Source organism: Mesoplodon bidens, assembly GCF_964165515.1.
Source record: "Mesoplodon bidens genome assembly, chromosome: 6".
Classification (NCBI taxonomy): Eukaryota; Metazoa; Chordata; class Mammalia; order Artiodactyla; family Ziphiidae; genus Mesoplodon; species Mesoplodon bidens.
This window is the reverse complement of record NC_138162.1, coordinates 106,183,679-106,192,553: the sequence shown is the minus strand read 5'-3', so window position 1 is coordinate 106,192,553 and position 8,875 is coordinate 106,183,679. Positions and strand designations below refer to the sequence as shown.

Here is an 8,875-nt window from a genome sequence, read left to right as displayed (position 1 = left end):
TATCAGAGATTTTCTGAAGCAGTACATAGCAACTTTTGTGAAAAATGCCACACAATATTCCATTAGAAGTTACCATAAGTTATTTACCATACTCTACTGATAGACACTTGAGTTATTTTCAGTCTTTTGCTATTACAGACAATCTTGCAATGAATCATTTTGTACGTATGTAATTTCATAAGAGTGTCGGGAGTTCCCTGGCAGTCCAGTGGTTAGGATTTGGAGCTTTCACTCCGGGCGGGGTTTGATCCCTGGGCAGGAAACTAAGATCCCACAAGCCACGCAGCTGAAAAAAAAAAAAAAGAATGTAGTTATATCTGTAGGGTAAATTTCCAGAAGTGGAAGTGCTGAGGCAAAGGGTGAATACATTTATAATTGTGATATTTCTGATTGGTGATCATGAGAGTTGAATCTGTTTGCATTTCCACCAGCAATTTGTGAACATACTGGTTTCCCACATTCTTGCCAAAAGAATGTGCTGTCAAACATGGATTTTTGTTAGTCATAGGTTGAACATGGCATTCAATATAGTTTAAATTCATATTTTCTTTATTATAAGTGAGATTAAACATATTTTTATGGGTTAAGAGCCACTCATATCTCTATAAACTATCTAATTATGTCCATTTTTCTATTGGGCTATTAGCTTTTACTTACTGAATTCTATGTTCTTTTACCGTCTTTTCCTGTGGAAAAAGTTTCTATTTTTTCCCCCAAATGCCCATTTTTCTTTTGACTTTGATTTTTATATTTTTAATTGAAGAGTTTAAAATATTTATGTAGGGCTTCCCTGGTGGCACAGTGGTTGAGAGTCCGCCTACCGATGCAGGGGACATGGGTTTGTGCCCCAGTCTGGGAGGATCCCACATGCCGTGGAGCGGCTAGGCCTGTGAGCCACAGCCGCTGAGCCTGTGCGTCCGGAGCCTGTGCTCCACAACAGGAGACCATAACAGTGAGAGGCCCACATACCGCAAAAAAACATGAAAAAATAAAATATTTATGTAGTCAATTTATCAATCTTTTCTTTTATGGCTTCTGTATTTTGAGTTTTCCTTAGGAAAAAAATCTTCCCTGCTCTAAAGTTTTAAATGAATTTACCCGTGTTTTCTTTTATATTTTTATTTTTTTACATGTAAATATTTGATCCATTTGGAATTTAATCTGGTGTACAGTGTGAGCTTTTTGTACAACTTTTCCCTTTCCAAATCTCTTCTTAGTTGTCTGAATACCATTTACTGATATGAGATTTACCTTTATCACATACTAAATTCCCATATATATTTTGGTTAATCTCTGGACTTTCTATTCTGTTCTGTTTATTCATTCATGTCTCAATACCAAAATATGTTAATTTTTGTGATTTCAATAATATGTTGCAATATTTAGTAGGACAATTCAATGTTCATTTTTTTTAATTTCAAAAATATCCTGGCTCTTGCTTTTTTTTTTTTGGCCACACCAAGCAGCTTGCAGGATGTGGGAACTTAATTCCCCTGGCTCTTGCTTTCTTATTTACATATATACAGTTGAGAATCTGCTTCTCCCAGAGGTCTAATATACATAAGCAGACGTTTTCATTTTTACTCACTACATTCTCTTTCTTTAGGACTTAGACATTTTAATGTACTCCTTCCCTTTGATGATAAGGTTTCATCACAGACCCAAACTTACACACCTCTCTTTTTTCCTTATGATGAGTGTATCCTAAGAGACTCTTTGGACTCTGACATGACACATTTCTTCCAGGGACCCTGCATCCTCCAGTCCAAATTCTATGATTGTCTCAGTTCAGGCTTGAGATGGACCTTGATGACATATTCATTCACGCTTTCAGTATTTGTTAGCACCTTCTCAAATATCCAGGGATAATATGAATTAAATAAGAAATGAATAGCCCTATAAGAAGAAGATTATGAAACTTTTCAGAAGGAAATATTCCAGTAATTAAAACTATGTGATGCTAGTGAAGACTAATGGAATAAAATATGAGACCTAGAAAAAGACCAACTATATATCAGAACTTGGTTTATGATAAGATGACATTTCAAATCAGATGAGGAAATATAAAGTATTCAAAAACGGTAGTATTGGGATACAGGCTGAGCCATTTCAACAAAAGCCCCAGAAATAGAGTTGCTACTCCATGTGTGGTCCGCACACTGTGGTCCATGATGAGGTAGGTTCTGAAACTGTGCAAGCTTTTAGAAGCTTTCATAGAAATTTGACCTTGCTGTCACCTGCAAGTGCATGATGGCCTCACTCAACAGAGTATATTGCAGTATGGATGTTGAGAACACAGGTGTGCTGAAGGTCATGTGACATCTTCGGCGTACTAGTCATGGGCAGTAGGACCGTTACAGTGTGTGATATTTTAATTTCAGTCTGAGAAAATGTCATGATTTAAAAACTTTTCAAAACATTAGTAATTATTGATAGTTATAATATTATTTAAATAATTCATATTTTATTTCTTAACCAAGCCTCTGTGTGTGTGTGTGTGTGTGTGTGTGTGTTAAAAGGAACTTTCTTGGGTGTCGGGGGTTCAGATGAGGTCCATGAGGACGTCATCCTCCATGACGCTGGGCTGCAGGCCTGGCTGGGGGACCGGGCCCCAGGGAAGCCTGCTGAGCAGCCTCTGACCTGACAGTGGAGCCCTGGGGGGAAGCTGCACAGGCCAGGACTGGATAGGCCCCTGGTGCGGTGGGGACAGCAGTGCAGGGGCCCCTAGTGGCTGGAGGTGGTGGAGAGAGGCCTGAGGCGGGGGGACCCCAGTCTAGGGCGGTGGCGGGTTGAAGAGGAGGCTCTGCAGTTGGGGGTCGGCCCCGGGGTTCTGGGGCCGATGGGTGGGTCCGGGAGGGGGCGGGCCAGGGCCGCTGCAGGAGGGCCTTGTGGGGCGCCTGGGCAGCACCCCTGGGCTGGGGCTGCCCCGTGGCTGCAGAGGCTCCCACGGTCCCCTGAGGCTGGGGCTGCGGCGGCCGGAGCTGCTGCTCAAGCTTCTGCTGCTGGAGTTGCTTGTGGTTGGTGATGACCTGCCGGATGCCACTCACAAAATGTCTCTGGTCTTAGGGGATAAGGCCCATGAAGACCTTTTTGAATGAGTACGGGAGCATGAGCACACGCACCTTGCAGACGGCCGCATGGGGAAGTGCACACAGCCAGCGAAGCCGTTGCCCAGGATGTGGTAGAGACCTCGGAGGGAGTCCAGGTCCTTGTTGGTGAAGTGGAAATGGACCATCCCTGAGCTCCAGAACAAAGGGTGCAGGGTGCTCAGCAGCTGCTGGGGCATGAGCTGCGTGATCAGCACCGTCCTCTTTTCAGGTTCTTGCCGTGATTCAGGTAGACCTGAGAAGGCAGTGACCAACTCAGCTTGGCGTTGGCACCACAGAGGCAGGTTTGGGCTTCTCCTGCCACTCGAGGACCCCGCTCCAGGCCAGTAGTTTGTTGGAGACTGACTGCTGCCCGCTGAGGGCCAGGGCCCCGAGCTGGGCCAGAGAACAGTGCCCACCCTGAACAGTGCCCTGGGCCAGGGGCCACAGTGGAGACCAGGCTGGGCTGGAAAGGGGGGAGGTGGCTTATGGGGCACCGGGGGGCCCGGGCCTGGCTGTAGGGGGGGACCCACTCCTGGAGCGGCTTGCTGAAGAGGGTTGATGGGCGCAGCCAGGGCCCAGCCCAGCCTTCTGGTTCTTGGTGGCCTCCACGGCGCTCTGGGCAGCCACCTGAGCTGCACTCAGGGGACCTGGTACTGCAGGAGGACAGGGGGCAGAGGCTGCTGGGGGGCTGCCAAGAGCGGGGCGCCCGAGGGAGGATCTAGAGGCAGGGGCACGGGCGGCTTTGGCTGGAGGGGGCCTGGGGCCGAGCCATCCCCGACGGGCAGCACAAGCCCCCGCACCAGCACCCTGTGCCTCGGGTCCTGGCTCACGTCTCTTGGTGGCTGCAGTGGCTCCAGCCTGGCGGGAGGAGCTGCCTTCTCGAACAGAAGCTGCAGGGCAGGGAGTTTCCAGGGCAACACGATGGAGAAGTAGACTCCTCACTCCCCAGCCTTCTGCACGAGGGTCTCCGTCGTGCACCCGGAGTATGTGGTGCTCTCGACAGCAGGCAGCAGGTAGGGGGGCGAGTTACAGATGAGGAGGCAGAGTCGGTGTGTCTGGCCAATCTGCTCTGGCTTCTTCTTGAAGTCGTCGAACAGCTGCAGGGCCCTGCTGACGCCTTCAGTGACGAGGCTGCAGCTCTAGCCCCGCCCCCCCCACCATGAACTTCATGCCATCGAGCCAGATGACAAACCCATAGGCGCTGCAGGTGGGAGCGTGACATTGTACGTAGGACTCAGGAGCGCAGTCCACTGTGTTGAACACCACGAGGCTGTGCTGGGTCCCCCCCCAGTCTCCCCCGAAGTCCGTCTCGGCAGCAGGACCACCATTAAAATACTTGATGGCCAGGAGCAGGTAGTGCTCGTGGAGGCCCTCGAAGTAGGGCCCCAGGTTGGCTGTGCCCTAAATCACAAACACCACGTCAGCTATGAGGCCCCAGGCCCAGCCGCCAAGCCTGTTTTAAATTCATAGTTTAACATTATTAGCCCAATGAAATACAGTTTTTTTTTTTTGTTTTTTTTTGCGGTACGCGGGCCTCTCACTGCTGTGGCCTCTCCCGTTGCGGAGCACAGGCTCCGGACGCGCAGGCTCAGCGGCCATGGCTCACGGGCCCAGCCGCTCTGCGGCATGTGGGATCTTCCCGGACCGGGGCACGAACCCGTGTCCCCTGCATCGGCAGGCAGACTCTCAGACACTGCGCCACCAGGGAAGCCCCAACTTCACTCTTTTTAAAAATGACTTTTGCTGTTCTAGGTCCATAGGAATTTCCATTACAAATTTTACAATTAGCTTGTCAATTTCACCCAAAGTGCCTGCAGGAATTTTGATCAGAATTGCATTGAATCTATAAATCAACATGGGGAGAATTAATAATACTGAGTTTTCCAATCCAAAAACATATTATATTGCATCATTTATTTAGGTCTTCTTTAATTTCTTAGAGCAATATTCTATTCTTTTCAGTGAAGAAGTGTTGCATGTCTTTTGTTATGTTTAATGTGCCTAGTTTTTTTTTTTTTTTTTTTTTTTTTTTTTTTTCTTTTTGCGGTATGCGGGCCTCTCACTGTTGCGGCCTCTCCCGTTGCGGAGCACAGGCTCCGGACGCGCAGGCTCAACGGCCATGGCTCACGGGCCCAGCCGCTCCACGGCATATGGGATCCTCCCAGACCGGGGCACGAACCCGTATCCCCTGCATCGGCAGGCGGACTCTCAACCACTGCGCCACCAGGGAGGCCCTAATGTGCCTAGTTTTATAACATGTCTGTGTTGTTTATTATTACATTTTTTGAAATATAATTTTGTTATCAATATTATGGAGTCAAATAGTAAAACATTTGGACATTGTCTCCGTTTTTCATTCATTTCATGTTTTCTAGAGATTTAATTTTATAGTATATTTCAAAAGTATTCTTCCATGAGAGATTGTCCTCCACCACAGATAGAGAAGAGCACTTGTCTACAGATACAGAGTCTAGGTCTGGTCAGTGTCTGAAGTTCTTATCATCATCCAAGCATTCTTGGGAAGGGGGCAAGAACAGCCATGGAAGTGCATACCTAACTCTTCTGAAAAATGATCTGGAAGTGGCACGTATCAATCCTGCTCACATCTCATGGACCCCCTTTGCTGCAAGGGAGGCTGAGAAGTGTAGCTTTTGGTGGCTGACATGAGTCCAGTAATGGCTGTCATTATGGAAGAAGGGAGGCATGGATGTAAATAAAAACAAAAATAAAGAAATGGGACCTAATTAAACTTAAAAGCTTTTGCACAGCAAAGGAAACCATAAACAAAACGAAAAGACAACCTACAGAATGGGAGAAAATATTTGCAAACGAAGTGACTGACAAGGGATTAATCTCCAAAATAGATAAACAGCTCATGCAGTTCAATATCAAAAAAACAAACAACCCAATCAAAAAATGGGCAGAAGATCTAAATAGCCATTTCTCCAAAGAAGACATACAGATGGTCAATAGGCACATGAAAAGATGTACAACGTCACTAATTATCAGAGAAATGAAAATCAAAACTATAATGAGGTATCACCTCAAACCAGTCAGAATGGCCATGATCAAAAAATCTACAAACAATAAATGCTGGAGAAGGTGTGGAGAAAAGGGAACCCTCTTGCACTGTTGATGGGAATGTAAATTGGTACAGCCACTATGGAAAACATCATGGAGGTTCCTTAGAAAACTAAAAATAGAGTTACCATATGATCCAGCAGTCCCACTCCTGGGCATATATCTGGAGAAAACCATAATTCAAGAAGATACATGCACCCCAGTATTCATTGCAGCACTATTTACAATAGCCAGGACATGGAAACAACCTAAGTGTCCATTGACAGAGGAATGGATAAAGAAGATATGGTATATATATATATATATATATATATATATATATATATACACACACACACACACACACACACACGCAATGGAATATTACTCAGCCATAAAAAGAACAAAATAATGCCATTTGCAGCAACATGGATGGACCCAGAGATTGTCATACTGAGTGAAGTACATCAGACAAAGACAAATATAATATCACTTATATGTGGAATCTAAAAAAAATGGTACACATGAACTTGTTTACAAAGCAGAAATAGAGTCACAGATGTAGAAAACAAACTTATGTAGAAGGGGAGGGCAGGGATAAATTGGGAGTTTGGGGTTGACATATACACACTACTATATATATATATAAAACAGATAACTAATAAGGACCTACTGTATAGCACAGGGAACTCTACTCAATACTTTGTAATGACCTATATGAGAACAGAATCTGAAAAAGAGCGGATATATGTCTAGGTATAACTGATTCGCTTTGCTATACTCCTGAAACTAACACAACATTCTATATCAACTATACTCCGATAAAAATTAAAATAAGAAGGGGGGCATGGATATGGCTATGGTTAGATCTCTGTCACTGTTGGTCCTTCTGGATCCCTAAACGTTAATGCTCTCCTCTTTTCCAATGCAGAGAACATACTCACACCGCCTCAAGTGAGAGGCCTCATCCAGTTTAATAGCTAGGATATCAAGTTGTTATGCATCCTCCTCCATCAAGTTTAGATATAGCTTCTCATGATCTGATGACTGACTGTGGAGCGGAGTACCATGCACCGGTTACCAATCCCAGGGGAGGACTCCAACTGAAGCAAGCATAGCAAAGGTCACCACTATGCCAACCAGCAGGAATAGAAGTCCAAACGTCTTCCCATTGCATCTTGTATCAAAGCGGCCAAGGAAGACAGCACTGGATGAAAGAAAGCTTTACTTACACAGAAAGGAGACAGAGTGAGATGAGCTTCAACTGTGTGCCTTAGTGTTCCCTGGCCAGCGGCTTGTTCCTGGCAGTGACGCAGGGCAGTTGGCCTATACGTACTCTTTTGGTGCTGCAGTGGGAGGAATCTTGTCCTTTCCCTGCAGAGGACAGACATAGCTGTGGGGTTGGCCAGCTGCCATTTGACACACACGCTTTAAGCAGAGACAAAAGAGTACTCATTGAGCATGGAACAAGGAAAGATATTCCCACACGGGGCGATAAGCCCGGCACAGGCTGTGTGGGCCCTTTATCTCTTGGTAGGAAGTGTTTCAGGCCCAAGGCCCATTCTGAGGCAGCAGGGTGGGGGCCCAAAGACTGCGTGCACGCGACAGCCTTTCCCAACACGTACAAAACAAAACCCACATTGTCTGTGGTCCCTCCCGGAGACGCAGTACGGAATGGCAGACTAGGACAAGGACAGCTGCTATAAAAATCCTTATTTGGAAAAGAAAAAAGAATTGGAAACCCAGCACCCAGTGGTCCATAGCGTTGATCAGTTTCTGCAGGACAAGATGTGAAGGCTCCCTGCCCTGGCAGTGGAGTAACTTTTAGGCCAGACCCTGGTTCTGGTCTCTGAGAATAGCTCTCTTGTCGCTGTTCTCTCTGAAACCTAGTTTTGTAATGAACTTGACACCAGAGAGTCTGGCCACTTGAAGTCTGCATCACGTTTACAACCTGCTTCCTGCTGGTGCAGGGCACACTCAGCTCCTCCTCGAGGGAGGCAGCCCGATGTCTAAACAAGTCATTGCATCTGTGTCAAAACCCAGGACCTGGCGTCAATGCAGTCTTTTCCATGGTGTGCTGGGGGTGTAATCATCTAGACCAGGAGGTAGTGCTCACTATCTCTCTCCAGTCTTATTGGCTAGAACTTTTCACGTGTCCACACCTGGCTGCAAGAGAACAGGAAATGCACACTTCAGCTGGGTATATATATATATATATATATATATATATATATATATATATATATATATGTATGTATATATATATATACATACCTGGGTATATCCATATCCTCAGCTAGAACTCAGAAGTCCTGTTTGGAAAGATGTCTTGAATAGATGAAGGATGCTCATGAACAACTAGTCTGTCTCGGCCACACTCAGGCACGAAGTCTCCCTCCTACACCACTCACAAACGTGGAACTGAGCACGTTTCCATGACTAATACACACACACATAAACGCATGCACACTTACACAAAGCTTTTGTTGGTGCTAATAGACTGCTTGCTTTTGGAAGATGGGTGGCGTTTATGTAACAAAAATAAAATGATAATAGTAGACCTTCTGGTTCTCTAAAGACCCTCAGCCATTTCATTGCATTTCTCAACCTCCCTTCTGCTTTTCTCTTTACCTGGCTCTGTCTGCACTTCAGCATTTCTATTCATTCCTATTCCCAAGTGGTTTAGCTTTTCTTGTGCCCCCTTGCCTATTATTAATGCCCTGACA

General features: G+C 45.8%; 1 pseudogene across 1 annotated transcript; it reads right to left on the bottom strand.

Moving 5' to 3' along the window:
* Window positions 1–2,542: 2,542 nt before the first annotated feature.
* Window positions 2,543–8,437, bottom strand: LOC308619325 (mediator of RNA polymerase II transcription subunit 25-like; annotated as a pseudogene). The gene is made up of 3 exons: window positions 8,424–8,437; window positions 7,985–8,176; window positions 2,543–4,542 (listed from the first exon to the last, which is right to left on the bottom strand). The product of its transcript is annotated as a mediator of RNA polymerase II transcription subunit 25-like (transcript).
* Window positions 8,438–8,875: the final 438 nt, after the last annotated feature.